Raw genomic sequence first — 17,009 nt, 5'->3', positions numbered from 1 at the left:
GCATCATTAGTTGGTAAAGCTACCGCCTCCACCCATTTTGAGACATAGTCCACTGCAACTAAGATGTAATTCTTCCCGAATGATGGTGGAAACGGACCCATGAAGTCAATTCCCCAAACATCGAATAGCTCCACCTCTAACATGAAATTTTGGGGCATTTGATTTCTTTTTGAAATGTTCCCAGTACGCTGACACTTATCACATTTTTTTACCATTTCCTGGGAATCTTTGAACAATGATGGCCAGTACAATCCTGACTGCAACACTTTGGAGGCAGTACGATCCCCACTAAAATGCCCTCCATATTCCGAGTCATGACATGCTCTCAACACATCCTTCTGCTCCTCCTCAGGCACACATCGTCTTATCAGCCCATCTACTCCTCTCTTGTATAGGTAAGGGTCATCCCATAGATAGAACCTGCAATCATGAACAAACTTTTTCTTGCGGTTAGAATCAAAATCGTCGGGTATTATACCGCCAACAAGGTAGTTTGCGTAATCAGCAAACCAAGGCACTCCAATAACAGCTAGGATGTGTTCATCAGCAAACTCATCCTTTATTGGACGCCGCTCTTCTGTCTCCTCAATGGGTGACATTCGTGAAAGGTGATCTGCAACAGTGTTTTCACACCCTTTCTTGTCGCGAATCTCTACATCGAACTCTTGGAGAAGTAGAATCCACCTCAGAAGTCTGGGTTTTGAATCCTGCTTGGCAAAGAGATATTTTAAAGCAGCATGGTCAGTATAAACAATCACTTTTGAACCCAACAGATATTGCCTGAATTTATCAAAGGCATACACAACAGCTAGCAACTCCTTCTCGGTGGTTGCATAATTGATCTGTGCAGGGTTCAAAACGTGACTGGCATAATAAATAACATGAAGCAATTTTTCTCTTCGCTGTCCAAGTACAGCCCCCACTGCAATGTCGCTAGCATCGCACATGATCTCAAAGGGTAGAGACCAATCAGGGGCAATCACAATGGGTGCCGACACTAGTTTATTTTTCAGTGTCTCAAATGCATCGGCACACTCTTTATCGAATACAAAAGTCCTGTCTTTAACCAACAAAGTGGTGAGTGGTTTGGCTATCTTAGAAAAATCCCTTATGAACCTGCGGTAGAATCCCGCATGGCCAAGGAAACTTCGAATACCTTTCTCATTCACAGGTGGTGGTAATTTTGAGATAACCTCCACCTTAGCTTGATCAACTTCGATTCCCCTGTGGGAGATCTTATGACCAAGAACAATGCCTTCTCGTACCATGAAATGGCACTTCTCCCAGTTTAGGATCAGATTACTTTCTTGACATCGCTGCAAAACAAGTGAAAGGTTAGCCAAACAATTATCAAAGGAGGAACCAAAAACCGAGAAGTCATCCATGAAGACTTCCATATGCTTTTCAAGCATATCAGCAAAAATAGAAGTCATGCATCTTTGGAAAGTCGCTGGGGCATTACACAACCCGAACGGCATCCTTCTATAAGCGAAGATACCGTATGGGCAAGTAAAGGCTGTCTTCTCTTGATCCTCCGGTGCAACCGCAATTTGGTTGTATCCAGAGTACCCATCCAGAAAACAATAGTAGTCATGCCCGGCCAATCTTTCTAACATTTGGTCAATGAATGGCAATGGAAAATGATCTTTTCTTGTGGCCAGATTTAGTCTTCTGTAGTCTATGCATACTCGCCACCCAGTGACCGTTCTGGTAGGAATCAACTCATTTTTTTCATTAGCTATCACTGTTGTACCTCCTTTTTTAGGTACCACATGAACAGGGCTCACCCATGAACTGTCTGATATCGGGTAAATAAGACCTGCATCTAACAGCTTCACAACTTCCTTTCTCACTACCTCCTTCATAACTGGGTTCAATCTCCTTTGAGGCTGCACCACCGGTTTGTGATCTTCTTCCATGAGAATTTTGTGCATGCACATCGTAGGACTTATTCCCTTGAGGTCTTCAATCTTCCAACCCATAGCCCCCTTGAACTTTTTCAGAACTTCAATTAACTTGACTTCCTGTATATTTTTCAAGCTCGAGCTAATGATGGCGGGACATTTTTCTTCAGAATCGAGGAAAACATATTTAAGATTCTCCGGAAGCTGTTTCAATTCTGAACTTTTTGGCTTTTCTTCATTGCAACCCAATGCTATTGGTTGCCTTAAATCTTCCCACCTATGTGTTCGAGAACCTTTAAAGATAGGTTGAGTTTCCAACATTGATACTACCTCCAAGTCATTATCATCGGCTTCTTCATTTTCTCCGAAAATTGACATGCTCAAAACTTTTTCGAGAGGTAATTGCAATACACTCTCCACATGATCACTTTCTTCCACTTGTTGGAGCACTTGTATATTGCTACTAGTGCCAATATCCTCTTTATGCTTCATGGTATTATGAACATTGATTTTTAACTCTTCATCATAAACCTTCAAAGTCAGAGTGCCACCATCCATATCTATCATGACTCTCCCCGTTTCCAAGAATGGTCGTCCCAAAATTATTGGCATCTCTTCGTCTTCTGGCATTTCAAGAATTACAAAATCTACCGGAAACACAAACTTATCCACTTTCACAAGGACGTCTTGGACGACTCCGTAAGGTCGCTTGACCGAATGATCTGCAAATTGGAGAGTCATCCGAGTGTCTTGGATTGCACCAATTCCCAACTTTTTGTAGATGGATAGAGGCATGAGACTGATACTTGCCCCCAGATCAATTAGAGCTCTCTTGAAAGATCTATCTCCAATAGTGCAAGGGATAGTAACTGCTCCTCTATCCTTCTTCTTCACTGGTATCTTCATGCCCTGCAAAATAGCACTACAAGTTTCTGTTAGAATAATGGGGTGGTCTGCAATGGTTCGCTTTTTAGCGATGATGTCCTTCATGAATTTGGCATAGGTGGGCATTTGCTCAAGTGCTTCTAACAACGGAATGTTCAGCTCCAGCTTTTTGAATAGTTCCAAGAACTTCTCAAAATTCTTTTCTTGCTGCCCCTTTTTCTTGTTTCTTTGAGGGTAAGGCAGCTTGACTTCTGGTGTTGGTGTTAATACTTTTTCTTTCGTAACTGGTGCTGGTGTTACCACTTCTTCTTCCACTTGCTCATTCTCTCTTATGTCCAGCTCCACCTCAAGCAATTGATCCTCACTCTCCGAATCCTTTTCCACCACTTCACGTGGTTTCCCTCTCCGTGTGGTGACGGCATTGATTTTTTGATTGTCTTTAGGATTAGTAACAGTTGCGCTTGGGAGGGCTCCTGGTGCTTGCGGAATTGCAAGGTGTTGAGCAATTTGACTCATTTGTACTTCAAGGTTCTTAATTGAGGCTCCGGTGTTCCTTAAATTGCTACGTGTCTCTTCTTGGAATTGGGAGCTCTGAGCGGCCATCTTTTCAATGGCAATTTCCCAATCCGCCTTTCTTGGACCCTGTGGTTGGTATTGTTGTTGAGGTTGCTGGTATGGTTGTTGTTGCGGACGATATTGTTGTCCCTGTGGTTGGTATTGTTGAGTCTGAGGCTGATATGGTTGTTGTCCTTGAACCTGCTTCTGGACGTTTCCTTGCTGGTCTTTCCATGAGAAATTCGGATGATTTTTCCACCCCGGATTATATGTGTTGGCATAAGGATTGTTTTGCCTCAACATATGAATTTGCTCAACCTGTTCTTGAGTTGCTACACAATGCATAGCAAAGTGCGGTCCACCACATATTTCACAAAGAACCGCTTTAACTGGTTCTACCTGTGCTACTGTCTGAGTTCCAATATTCATCTTTTTTAACCTTCTCTCTACCTCTGCAGCAATCTGATCCTCCATCTTAACAACCTGCTCTGGCAATTTCAAATCAATTTTACCCTCCGGTTGGTTCATGGTTCGATCATACAACTCAAGATGCTCGTTAGCAGCAATTGCCTCTATGATCCTTTTCATAACTGTGGCTGTAGCAAAATTTGTTGAACCACCAGCAGCGGTATCAATAAGCTGCTTTGTCTTGAGTCGCAACCCATTCACAAAATTCTGCATTTGCTCGGTAGCGTCCATGTTATGAGTAGGACATGCAGTCAAACACCTTTTGAACCTCTTGTATGCATCCCCCAATGATTCCCCCTCTTTTTGTTTGAAATTGACAATGTCATATCTTTTTCGGATAAACACCGACGCAGGAAAATATTCATTGAGGAATGCCGTTTCCATCTCTTGCCATGTCGTGATACTTGCAGCCGGAAGTGAGTAAAACCACTCCTCTGCGTCATCAGTAAGTGTAAACGGGAACATAACAAGTCTCTTAGCCTCCTCTGAATGACCTTCGATCTTCAATGAAGTTGTCGTAGTGAGAAATCTCTGAAGATGCTTATTTGCATCCTCGTTAATTCTTCCGGAGAACGGCTTGCTCTCTAACTGGCGAATGGTGGATGGATGCAATTGAAAATGTGCCACATTCACAGGTTGATTAACAATAGTCATCCGGTTGGGGTGAGCATTTGCCCCTCCATAGTCCCCTAACAATCTTTCTGCAGGGGGTTGATTTCCAGCCATGTTAACTGGTTCCTGAACTATCTCCCTGTCAAAGTCCGAGTCGCTGTGCTCCGAGTGCACAGACACTTCGTCGTCGCTTTCCTGATGTGGAACACTAAGACTTGCACTTGGTGCTGCCAGTCTTTCAAGTCTTGCCTTGCGGCGTCTCTCGTGCAGAGCTCTTTCTGGTTCTGTGTCAAAGGAAAATTTAGCTGAGGTCTGACCTCGCATAAACAGTTAGACAACAGTTAGAACAGATACAAGACTGCAACGAAATTAAAATAACAGATAAAAATAAAATTTTGGTCGCAGAGCAACAAAATTTCAATTGACTTAGAGTTCGGCTTATAGTTTGGCAGTCCCCGGCAACGGCGCCAAAAACTTGATCGGGAAATTATAGCAAGTGTACTATTTCCTCGATGTAGTAGTAAAGAAGGGTAAATACCCAGTATCGAACTCGCGGACTGCGTGTAAACTACAAGTTTCACAATGATTCAATTGAACAAAAATATCATGGGGGTTGTTTTGGTTTGTTTGATTAATTAGAATTACTAGAAATAAATAAAACACTAAATAAAAGATAGCTTGGTGCAAATATGAGCAGATATGCTAAGGTAGATGTATGAATCCTATGTAACTCCTTGAAACCACCGTGTTCATGAGATGATTTAATTATAACTGTGTATCAATTCTATAAATAGTTCTCCCTAATTCCTTAGTGAAGAACCCCTTAACACTAATTAGACAATCTCAATTCCTCAATAACTGAATTTAGTATTAGGTCTTTTATGCATTAGAGTCTAGAATGAATGATCACTAAAGTGCAATCCTTATTCCTAAGCGATTTGCCGGAAGTGTTTTGATTCACAAGCATTAGGGAGGTTTGTCACGCCAAACCCTAACCATAGAACGATAAGATACTTTCCAATATAATAAAGCATTAAGAACAATGAATCAAAAACTCAATTTATAATTAAACATCAAATTCATCAACAACGGTTGTGACAATTCATCACATAAAAAGATTCAGGGACATCACCCCTAGCATAGTGTTGTTTAGCTACTCATAATGATAAAGAAAACAACAAGAGTAATTGAAGTCATTACAAGAAATTAGTGGTTGATATGATCTCCAATCGCCAGTGCTCTTGAAGATCTTCTTCCAAAACCCTTGACTCTTCTTTCTCTGTAATTCTCCCTCCTCGATGATCCAAGATGCCTCTCTTCTATTCCTGTTAGGTTTTAGTAGTGTTGCTTCACTCACTCCGTATCCGGAATGACCGAAATACCCTTAATGAGGCCCAAGGTTTCCAAAATATCAAAATTAGAACATCTGCCCGCGCTCAACAACACGGGCCGTGTGCAGGAACACGGGTGCCCGTGTTGTCCATCTGGCCCTCACCTCAAAATTCACTTTCTGGGCACTTTTCCACACGGGCCGTGTGCAGGAACACGGGTGCCCGTGTAAAACCTCTGTTTTGCTCTCCAGAATCCACTTTCCAGGCAGCTTTTGACACGGCCGTGTGGGTGCACACGGGTGCCCGTGTTGGCCTCTTCTTTAGCTCTTTCAGCTCCTTTTTCTCGCCTCGGAGTGCCATCTTTCTCGGGATTAACCTGGCCAACAACATACTAACAACCAACGCATAAAATGGCATTTTTATGAAGCTTAAACACACTAATAATGTAAAAGCTCAAACAACCGAAAAACTAAGGAACTTATATAAAAACTTAAAACAATGCCACTTTGTATTACCAAGATTACAACTTTTGATCGGAAAAAGGTGTGGAAACTTACTAGAAATGGTGACCGATCAGTGCTTTAGAAGGGTTGACAATTCTGGATAACTTGTAGAACCCGTTGCTGAAATCTCCTTATCCATAGAAATACCCTTGGGAAGGACACCTGATCAGACCCCATGCAAGCCTTAAGCCAAAAAATTGTGTGACTTGTGTGACTTGCGTGACTTGTATGTGCTTGCTACTAACCCTTTAGTTTTCTTGCAGGTTTTTCTTGTGGGACTCACTAGTCCTTACTATCTTAAGCTTTGCCTTATGCATTGCTTTCGCATAACATCATGACATCATGACATCATAACATTGCATGTTAACTAACCCTTTCAAGGATCTTAGGAATTTAGGGCGCACAATTTCAGGTGCTCTTATCAAGGGCTAAACTCTTATCAAGGGGCAAGAGGATTTACTTTCCTCTCGCCACATACCTTCCAATTCAGAGACGCTGTACCTATCATGGGGCAAGAGGATTTATTTTCCTCTAGCCATATACTGTCAAATTCAGAGGTATCCCGAATCAGAGGCTATGACCCACTGGATATGGTGAGCATGATTCCCATGGGAGAACATCCCAGAATCAGAGTTCTTCAAACAAAGATGCAACCAAATCATTTTCCAATGTTGCTAACTAAATTTCCTATAGATCCTCGAAAGCATTGCATTTGCATTCATAACATCGCATAGCAGGTTTCTGACAATAGGTCTCTCATCCTTCCTCGCTGTTTATTTAAGCATCATGGATCTCGAGAAATCATTCAAAAATCTTCAGGCTCAGAACAACCAGTTCCGAGAGATGATCCTTAACTTGGCCAAGGGGCAAGAAGAATTGAAGGCATTTCTGATCGAGAAGGAGAAGAATCAACATAAGCATCAAGGTAGTAAAGATAATCGGAAATCCAATCTTAAGTGGTCATTTACTCCATTGCACATGCCGCTGTCTCAAGTTCTGCAACAACTGCTCAATCAGAACTTTATAACTCTATTGCCTCCATATTCAGTTCCTACCAATCCTGCTCCTGGGTACAAGTATAATGCAAGATGTGCTTATCATTCGAACAGCCTTGGTCATGATACTGAAGATTGTGGACCGTTGAAGCATAGGATTCAAGACTTAATTGAAGACGAGATCATTAACTTCAACTCACCTGAGAAGCCTCATATGGATAATGCTATATACAACCAGAAAGGTCACAATGAATGCGACCTACCTGTTGAAGCAGTTCCACAACAACGAAGCAAGCCAGGTGCACCGAGGCGTCAGTTTACAAAGATCAATATGTCGTTGGCTCAGGTATTGCAACATTTGCTGAAGGAAAACTTGATTACTGTAAGGGATCCTCCGGTGAAGCCCAACACTTCCGCTTCTAGCTATAAACCCAACGCGAGGTGCGCATATCATTCCAATAGCCCTGGACATGATACGAATGATTGTTGGTCATTGAAGAATAAGATTCAAGATATGACTGATGCTCGGGAAATCGAATTCAACCATCCCCAGACACCTGTAGTGATCACTACTCCCAGGCATAATCACGATAAGACTGATTAATGTCTAAAAGGATGAACTTTTAATCATTAGCTTTTACTTTCATTTGCAATTTCTATTCTGTTTGTTTAAACATTCGACTTATGATAGACATTATATGTTTTAATAATCATCATCAGTGCATTGCATATGTTTGTCTTGAATAAATTATTTCGTTATCCCTCATTTTAAACTGCATCTTTACTTTGCATATGTTTTATGATACTCAACTCCTGCTAAAGTTGTATACCTTTTAAGGGAGGGTGACGAAAATGATACCGCAACCTCATACAGTATGCTTTTGAGCGGACTATGCTGACGATGTACAGACATTGTTTCAATTCCTAAACAGTGGAGATATAAGGATGTTAATCCCTCGTCAACCCCTTTGAGCCTAAGAAGTAGAAGTTTCTTTCTTGTACTAATTAAAACCTTTGATCATAACCTAGGGCAGGGTAGTTCTCAGTTAATTTGGCTTTGTATTCTATTTTAAGAGAATCATTCAGTACACCTTTCAACAAAGGTTTCAATCACAAGCGTTCATCAGCACACATCAAAGAAGTGTTGGAGATGTCAATCAAAAGCCAATGAGGGTTCATCAATCATTAAGTAAGGCAGTCAATATCTTTTAAAAAAATTGATGAAAAACATACATACAATGAAAAGACTGCTAAGTCAAAAAAAATCAAAAAAGACTTAGGCAAAAATCAAGGCATCCCGCTGACTGCAAGCTCAAAATAGACAGTTCAGGAAAAAGTTAGGGATATCAAAAAGATGAAAAAAGAGAAGTCAATAAATTCCTGAACAACACAGTGTTGTAACTACCAAAAGGAAGAAGTGACTGCCATCTCGAAAGTTCTCTTTGCTTGTGAACTATCATCATTATCAAAGGTGCAAATCCAATAGTCTCCTGGAAACTGAATGCATAAGTTGAAATTAACTGAGCTTAGGATTGAAGATCATCACGAAGAGGAGTGGGTACAATCAAATTTTGAGCCTTTATCCTTTGTTTCTTAAACCATGAACTGAGTCACGTTACAACCCTTAAAAGTCCTAACTGAAGCATGGTTAGTTCGAAAGCATACTGTCACAACAAAGGTATCCCGACTCCTTAAGGTTTACCACAAATGCTGAGTTGATATCCTGTTCTTTACAGACATCACGTTTTGTAAATATCATGCTCTTACATCTCATGTTTTAATGTTTTTCAAAAACTCAAGACAAACGTATGCATTGCATCTCATGAATTCATTATTAAACAAATTCTGCTACATAAATTCAAATGTTAGCAATAGAAAGAATTTGCACAGGGTAAGACTAATGACTGAAAGTTATCCCGACAGACGATATTACTCCAAGAAGCAATGTCTCCTACGTATACAAGGGGCATGACACGTTTTTCCTAATCAATCTAGGGCAATCAAGTCAAGATTCCAAGAATCTCTCAAAAAGCCAAACAGTCAGGGGCATCATCCTAAGCGTACGATTACTAGGGGCATGTCACTTACAATATGCACTTCATAAAGTCCTCGCGAGGTGAATCTCTTCAAGTTCCTACTAGCTGGGGGCAAATTACACAGGGCATGTTCAACGCTTCGATCAATATTTATTGGTGTTTTCTAATCAATACGGATCCAAGAATGGTAGTTACTATAATAATGGGGGCAATGTTTAGGGCATCCATGCCTTCCTGACTTCAAAAGATCATATCCCCACAGAGAAATCCTCAAGAAGATATTTTCAAATGCTCTCGTCCCGACAAAGACATAGCTCCTCAACAGAGTTCACATCTTTGACATCGTCTGTTCCCCGACCTGCTTCTCTGCTCCAAACATGGTTTGTTAATATCTCTAATCCCCGGTCAGGGTATATCAAGTTACTGATCATCCCCAAGCAGAAATCATAAATCCCCAGCTGTGTATCTTCAAAACAAAATCAGGCATCAGAGTCGCAACGACCTAGAGATCTATTTTCTCAATCAAGATACTTCAAAATAGCATAAATCATGTTCATACATCATGTATCATAGTAAATTCATACATAACATACATACGCCTCATTGCATAGGCATATTACTCCCATTCATTTCAAAAAAATTGCAATGCATGCATCACGACATTGCATGAAACTAATGTTTCTTTTTCAGCCTATTTCTACAATCAAATAAACATTGTCTTTTTGATATAGTGCAGAGATAATCAAGTCAACGATTTAAGTCTGACACTCATTCAAGACAGAGATTTAGTTCTGATACTTAATTTTGGATATCTTCCAGAGATAGTTCAAGAAATAATCAAGACGAAGATTTAATTCTCATACTTAGTTTCGGGTTTCCTCCAGAGATAGTTCAAGAAATAATCAAGACGAAGATTTAATTTTGATACTTAATTTTGGATTTCCTCCAAAGATAGTTCAGAAATAATCAAAACGAAGATTTAATTCTGATACTTAATTTTGGATTTCCTCCAAAGATAGTTCAGAAATAATCAAAACGAAGATTTAATTATGATACTTAGTTCCGGGTATTCTCCAAAGATTGGTCAGAAATAATTAAAACGAAGATTTAATCCTGATACTTAGTTCCGGGTATTCTCCAGAGATAGTTCAGAGATAATCAAGAGACATTCAAAGATCTAAATCAGTTACTACGAACGGTGCTGACATGGTCAATCTCCAACAAATATAAAGGATTAGTCTAACGCACGACTTATCCTTCAACCCAAAGCACGGCATTCCAGACATCCACGGATGCAATTTGGATATGATCTAACGCACGATCCGTCCTCTAGTCTAACTCATCCTAAGTATATCCTTCAGATACGGTCTAACAAACAACGTATTATAACTCTCAAGTCTATCAAACTGAATGGAATCTTCAAGCCCACCTCCGAAAAGGTCCCTATATCATCAAGGGAAAATTTCTTGGTATTCTAGTGTTCAATCCTCTTCCACCTTCAGATTCCAACAGGCATACAGGCCAGCCTACATCTTCAGGTTTAAGAAGATTGAACAGGGGCAGCTGTCATACCCCAAAATTTGTCCTCCTGGTTTTATTTCTACTATGTTTTATATTTCCATTAGGACATTAACATAAATTTGCATTTGTGCAAAAAATTCCAAAAATTCATGCATGTGTTTCATTTCACGCATTTTTATTCCACTGCACGATTTAATAGCTTTAATTTTTATTTCACTAATTATTGAGGTTTATAGTTTTAATATTTAATTCAACTTTAATTTAAATTGAATTTTAAATTAAAACTTTTAAACAAATATTTTATCCTTTTTCTTTAAATGCATAATTTGTTTACTCTTACTAATATTTTTAGGTACAAAAAGAAGAAGCCCAACTTTTATGGCCCAAATTTATTTCCTAAGTATCCAAGAGTCTCTAAAGCCCAAATCTCACTCCCTCTTTTGTTAATCTTATTTTATTTATTTTGATTTGATTTTTAATCCATTTTTAAAAATTCAATTTAAACTAAATAAATATTGGCAATAAAAAAAGATTGGAGTAAGACCATTTTCCAGCAACAGCAACGTGATGAGAACAATTTGAAAGTGGATTAGGAAAGATTTGGTGTGAAAATATAAACTTTCAAGACAATTTGAATCAAATTTTATCAAGAATCAATCTCTTGAGATTTGATTCAACTATAGTAACCTAATCTCCTCTCTATAAGTGTCTGAGCCAATCCTAATGCAAAGGAGGAGATTCTGGCCGCAAGGGGACCGAAACACCATTGAAAAAAACTTGAACAAGAGTGGAAGGTGCACATCAAATTCTGTTCCGATTCAAGTAATTCCATACGTCTGGATCAATCTTCTCTGAATCATACTGGATCATTGCAAATCGTTCACGTTTCCAGAATCGCTATTGTAGCGCTCACGGTTTAGCAACTTTCTTTCAAAATCGATTTCGATAATCCATGCATATTTAACGTAATTAAATTGCATATTTGTGTTCACAACAATGTTTGAAAGCATTCTGGATTGTTCAATTTTGTTTTAAGCACAGGTACACTAATCCACCATGGTTAGGGTTGCGGAACTTCGAATTGGGGCTTCTCGATATTGGCCAAATTACACGAAACAAACGGCACCACTGTGTTCGGAGCGCAATTTCTCATTGTTGTATGTGTTTTTTATTAATTTATGTTAAGAATTGGACTCGCAGGTATCATAGCCATATGCGAAAACCATTGCGAAGGAGTTCCTGCGTTTCTGAAAAACCAACGGAGAAGAAGACTGTCTGCGCACGTTCTGGTTTTTGAATTCTGAGTGTATCGTTTTTTTTATTATTATTATCATGTTAAATGATTATGTTAACAGCATAAGGACCGTGATCCAGTGGAAGGGACATGTGTTTTAAGGCCTTACACATGTTATATAAAAAACTATTATATGTTTTTTTTGTTTTTTTTCAAAACTTTATTTTATTTGATACTTATCTTATTTATTTTTCTTTATTTATAATTAATATTTATTATTACATTAAATTTATTCTCTTATTCTTTTATATATATATATTATCCAAATTATTTTCTTATTTATTTTAATTATATATTTATTTATTTTATTTAAATTATATTTAATTACTTATGTTTATTCAAGATTCATATATATTTTATTTTAACTCTAAAAATTCATAAAAAATACCTGTGTACCCGATTTTATTTTTGCTTCCCGATTTAATTAATTAGGTCGCGAGACCAATAATTAATTAAATTGTTTACGTTATGTTATTTAATTCGTACCCTAATCAGGGTTTACGAAGATCATTCCATACACTGAAACATTTGTTTTTCTGTGCCTTTTTCAAGGTTGCTCTTCCGATACACTCCGACTATGTGCCACGTCAAATTTAAAGCTAAGTATTTTTACCCTTTCTTCGTATTTTTACTTTTATTGATTAGGGTTAACCGTATTCGATGTCTGAACTGTCGTACACTCACTTCCTACTATTTTGCTATTAATTCTCAGATGATCAGAGTCAATGCTTGAGGAAACCTCTAACCGTCAACCTTCTCAATCGAAGCTAAGTTTCTATATTTTTCTCCCTTTTCTTTTATTCTTTTATTTTTGGATTAGGGTTAACCCTAATTGTCAATGAATCGATAATGCACTCACCCCTTCGCGTCTATTTTTCCTTTTCCAATTTTCAGGGTTTGCCAATTGCCAAAGCTACGAATATCGGTAACCCTTAATTCTGATCTCAATTATTACTTGTTTCAAACCTATTTGCTTTATTTTATCCCGCTGGTTTCAATTTCCCTCTCCTCCGCTGGTTGCAATTTCCCTTCCCCCATTATCACTGTTAATATTAATTGTTGTGGTTAGTAATTTAGGGAGTGCAACTATGAAATGAATTAGAGTCACTTAATTACAAGATAATATATTCTGAACTGATCACGTGATTGGTGCATACACGCACACTTCTGGGGTAACCTCTCTGTTGCCTGTTGCCTGTTGCCTCGTGTTTTTGCAGAATAGCCAGTCCCTCGAATACGAGGATACCTCAGCCATGTTGCCTCGATTAAAGATCATGGTCCCTAATGATGCTGCCTTCAATACACATGACCTCGACCGTCGGAAGTTGCCTACGAAAAGGCTGAGGTATCCTCTGGCTGCCTACGAAAAGGCTATTCTGGTTCTTCCCTCAGACTACCTGCCTCTCTATGGCATGGGACAATCTTATGGCGAACGAACTCTCGATGAACCTTCAACCTCCAAATGAAAGGCTCTGTGCCCTCTTATGGCAAGGATAGACCCTTTCACCCTGAAAGGCTAAAAGAACTTCTTTTTTTAATTATAAGGTAATTTGCCCTTAATTGCTTTGCCTTGCTCTAAAGAGACTTTTTCATATTCTTTCTCATAAATCTTCAATAAGGCTACGCTCATTTACGAGCTAAAGTCCTTATTTCTCTTTTTCTATATTTTCTGAAACTTTTGACTTCAAAACTAAAGAGCAAAGCAATTAAGAGCCCATGGAAAACCATGGATGCAAAGGGTGTCTTACACCTTCCCTTTGCATAATTACCCCCCGAACCCTATTTTATTTAAAAGGTTTTTCCTGTTCTTTTAGCCTTTCTGATTAAATTTGGATAAAATAAAAGTCGGTGGCGACTCTTGCTATCCGCGACATTTCGATAAAGTCAGTTCACCGTATTACAGAACTGGCGACTCTGTTGGGGATTTTTCTTATAAAAGAGGGGTTACCTTAAAAGTTTAGGATCACTTAATTGTATTCTATTGTTTGCTTTGCTTGCTTTATTTTTCAGGGTTGTTTTGGGAATTAACTGAAGGACGAATCCTACACCCGGATTCAAGTATACTTAAGATTAGGAGTGACATAGTCATGGCGACCTCTTTCACATATGTGGGAGATGAGTCAATATGAAGTTCACACTTGAGTTAGGACTCCATAGCATATGCACACCTTTCTCAAATGAGGGGGGTCTATGTATGTGTCTGTGGGTGCGCCGGAGCTCAAGGACCTTTAGTCACCTTTAACCCATCCTGGCCTTTAGGAACGTAGTGGGGGGACTACTCTTGACAAATGTTGAGAACTAGTCGCTACCCGATGCTACAATTCAGATAGGCCATTTCTCAAAGTATCATTGCATGATGCGAATGTATCATGTCCGAGGGTGCTTTAGAAGGGTTGACAATTCTGGATAACTTGTAGAACCCGTTGCTGAAATCTCCTTATCCATAGAAATACCCTTGGGAAGGACACCTGATCAGACCCCATGCAAGCCTTAAGCCAAAAAATTGTGTGACTTGTGTGACTTGCGTGACTTGTATGTGCTTGCTACTAACCCTTTAGTTTTCTTGCAGGTTTTTCTTGTGGGACTCACTAGTCCTTACTATCTTAAGCTTTGCCTTATGCATTGCATTCGCATAACATCATGACATCATAACATTGCATGTTAACTAACCCTTTCAAGGATCTTAGGAATTTAGGGCGCACAATTTCAGGTGCTCTTATCAAGGGCTAAACTCTTATCAAGGGGCAAGAGGATTTACTTTCCTCTCGCCACATACCTTCCAATTCGGAGACGTTGTACCTATCAAGGGGCAAGAGGATTTATTTTCCTCTAGCCATATACTGTCAAATTCAGAGGTATCCCGAATCAGAGGCTATGACCCACTGGATATGGTGAGCTTGATTCCCATGGGAGAACATCCCAGAATCAGAGTTCTTCAAACAAAGATGCAACCAAATCATTTTCCAATGTTGCTAACTAAATTTTCTATAGATCCTCGAAAGCATTGCATTTGCATTCATAACATCGCATAGCAGGTTTCTTACAATAGGTCTCTCATCCTTCCTCGCTGTTTATTTAAGCATCATGGATCTCGAGAAATCATTCAAAAATATTCAGGCTCAGAACAACCAGTTCCGAGAGATGATCCTTAACTTGGCCAAGGGGCAAGAAGAATTGATGGCATTTCTGATCGAGAAGGAGAAGAATCAACATAAGCATCAAGGTAGTAAAGATAATCGGAAATCCAATCTTAAGCGGTCATTTACTCCATTGCACATGCCGCTGTCTCAATTTCTGCAACAACTGCTCAATCAGAACTTTATAACTCTATTGCCTCCATATTCAGTTCCTACCAATCCTGCTCCTGGGTACAAGTATAATGCAAGATGTGCTTATCATTCGAACAGCCTTGGTCATGATACTGAAGATTGTGGATCGTTGAAGCATAGGATTCAAGACTTAATTGAAGACGAGATCATTAACTTCAACTCACCTGAGAATTCTCATATGGCTAATGCTATGTACAACCAGAAAGGTCACAATGAATGCGACCTACCTGTTGAAGCAGTTCCACAACAATGAAGCAAGCCAGGTGCACCGAGGCGTCAGTTTACAATGATCAATATGTCGTTGGCTCAGATATTGCAACATTTGCTGAAGGAAAACTTGATTACTGTAAGGGATCCTCCGGTGAAGCCCAACACTTCCGCTTCTGGCTATAAACCCAACGCGAGGTGCGCATATCATTCCAATAGCCCTGGACATGATACGAATGATTGTTGGTCATTGAAGAATAAGATCCAAGATATGATTGATGCTCGGGAAATCGAATTCAACCATCCCAAGACTCCTGTAGTGATCACTACTCCCAGGCATAATCACGATAAGACTGATTAATGTCTAAAAGGATGAACTTGTAATCATTAGCTTTTACTTTCATTTGCAAATTCTATTCTGTTTGTTTAAACATTCGACTTATGATAGACATTATATGTTTTGATAATCATCATTAGTGCATTGCATATGTTTGTCTTGAATAAATTATTTCGTTATCCCTCATTTTAAACTGCATCTTTACTTTGCATATGTTTTATGATACTAAACTCCTGCTAAAGTTGTATACCTTTTAAGGGAGGATGACGAAAACGATACCGCAACCTCATACAGTATGCTTTTGAGCGGACTATGCAGACGATGTACAGGCATTGTTTCAATTCCTAAATAGTGGAGATATAAGGATGTTAATCCCTCGTCAACCCCTTTGATCCTAAGAAGTAGAAGTTTCTTTCTTGTACTAATTAAAACCCTTGATCATAACTTGGGGCAGGGTAGTTCTCAGTTAATTTGGCTTTGCATTTTATTTTAAGAGAATCATTCAGTACACCTTTCAACAAAGGTTTCAATCACAAGCGTTCATCCGCACACATCAAAGAAGTGTTGGAGATGTCAATCAAAAGCCAATGATGGTTCATCAATCATTAAGTAAGACAGTCAATATCTTTCAAAAAAAATGATGAAAAACATACATACAAAGAAAAGACTGCTAAGTCAAAAAAAAATCAAAAAAGAAGACTTAGGCAAAAATCAAGGCATCCCGCTGACTGCAAGCTCAAAATAGACAGTTCAGGCAAAAGTTAGGGATATCAAAAAGATGAAAAAAGAGAAGTCAATAAATTCCTGAACAACACAGTGTTGTAACTACCAAAAGCAAGAAGTGACTGCCATCTCGAAAGTTCTCTTTGCTTGTGAACCATCATCATTATCAAAGGTGCAAATCCAATAGTCTCCTGGAAACTGAATGCATAAGTTGAAATTAACTGAGCTTAGGATTGAAGATCATCACGAAGAGGAGTGGGTACAATCAAATTTTGAGCCTTTATCCTTTGTTTCTTAAACCATGAACTG

The sequence above is a fragment of the Vicia villosa genome, linkage group LG3, assembly GCF_029867415.1.
Source record: "Vicia villosa cultivar HV-30 ecotype Madison, WI linkage group LG3, Vvil1.0, whole genome shotgun sequence".
Taxonomy (NCBI): Eukaryota; Viridiplantae; Streptophyta; class Magnoliopsida; order Fabales; family Fabaceae; genus Vicia; species Vicia villosa.
Note: the sequence above shows the minus strand (reverse complement) of the source record.